Source organism: Bubalus bubalis, chromosome 17, assembly GCF_019923935.1.
Source record: "Bubalus bubalis isolate 160015118507 breed Murrah chromosome 17, NDDB_SH_1, whole genome shotgun sequence".
In the NCBI taxonomy this organism is placed as follows: Eukaryota; Metazoa; Chordata; class Mammalia; order Artiodactyla; family Bovidae; genus Bubalus; species Bubalus bubalis.
The window spans coordinates 18,142,364-18,144,297 of NC_059173.1; positions in this window are offsets into that span (position 1 = coordinate 18,142,364).

Genomic DNA, 1,934 nt, shown 5'->3' on the forward strand with positions numbered 1-1,934 from the left:
CCTTTACCAACTTCTAGAGGCTGCCCTTACTTATTTTTTAAATTTTTAATTGGAAAGCTTTGCACTGTTTGCAGTGTTCGTGTCTGCAGTACAACAACACAAATCAGCTCTATGTATACACAAACCTGCCAATTTCACTCTTCTAGGTCATCACAGAGCCCCGAACTGAGCTCCCTGTGCTACACAGCACCTTCCCACAAGCTATCAATTATATCTAATTTTTTTTTTTTTTTACTCATAACCCCATTCCCTCAATCTTCAACACAGCATAACATCAAATCTGACTCCAGTCCCTGCTTCTGTCATCACATCTCTTCTTATGGTTCCCTCACTCTACTCGTGAAGACCCTTCTTATCACACTGGGTCCACCTGGATAATGCCCCATCTTGATGTCTCATCACACTTGCAGAGTTCCTTTTGCCATGTAAATGGGCACATTCGTAGGTTCTGGGAATTTGGACCATGCATCTTTGGGCAGGGCATCTTTCAGCCTCCCACACCCTAAAGGGAAATAAGCAAGATTCAGAGCAGTGTGAGAACTCACATTTAAAGGGAAAAAAAAGAATAAATAAGACTGTGCTTGGGAAGACATAGAATAGCTCCAAAGGCTACATGGGAAACTGATAGGGGAGGATGTTTCTGGAAAGACCAGGAATAGAAAGACTTATCATAGTATATCTTTTTGTGTCCATTTTTTTACTGTATATGTCACCTGCATTAAAAATAAACTTTAAGAAGTCACACATAGTCATTGTAAAAGTTCAGACCTTTCAGAAAGAAGCCAAGAGAGAGAAAATACCCACCACACCCTCAAATCTCCATCAGTAACCACTGTGAAGAATTCAGCTCTATCCTTAACAGATTTTTTTTTTAACGCATATATCATCTTTTCACATGGATGGGATCATATTATGCTATAAAGTGATGGGAGACTTGTTACATTCCTCACTTCTTTCCTCATCCGCCTATGGACATTTAACAGTACTGGATGTACCATAGATGTACTGTGACTGACCTGACCAGCGCCTCAGTGGTGAACATTTAGGTTCCTTCCTGCTTTCCAGAGCAGTCTCAACACTAACATGTCTGCCTGGTTCCTAATTGGAGTGAAATGCACATCAAACTACATTTTTTAAAAATTAAGTTTTAAATTAAGTTTTAAATTTAATTTTTAAATTTTTTAAAAATTAAGTTTTAAATTAAATTTAATTTTTAAATTTTTAAAAAATTAAGTTTTAAAATTAAGTGAGCAGTTCAGTATCATTTAACGCATTCCTGATGTAGTACACCTACCACCTCCATCTAGCTCCAGAATATTCTCGTCACCTCAAAGGGAACCTGTGTCCCCACTAGGCAGTCACTCTCCTGTTCCCCTCTCCCCCAGTTCCGGGCCACCACCAGCCTGCCTTCTGTCTGTATAGATTTGCATATTCTGGATATTACACATCAGTGGAACCATGTAATGTGTGACATTTTGTGTCTGGCTTCTTAATATAATGTTTTAGAGGTTCATTCATGTTGTAGCATGTGTCAGTACTTCGTATCTTCTTTCTTTTTGATTAAGATATAATTGACATACAACGTTAGTTTCAGGTGTACAACATAATGATTCGATAATTTGTATGTATTGCAAAAGTACTTCATTGCTTCTTATGGCTGGATAACATTCCATTGTATAGATATAACATCTTTTACTTATCCATACATATGATAACGGGCATGGATGGTTTCCATCTTTTGGCTGTGAATATTTGTGTGCGTGTATTTGAGTGCCTGTTTTCAGTTCTTTGAGTATATACTCAGGAGGTCATTCTTCTACATATGGCTTGAACTTTACTGTTTTCAGACACTATTAACTTAAGCAAGTTAAAAATAATTTGTAAGAAAGTGTTGGAAAACACATACTAAGACAAATGCTGGCAGGATGACAGAT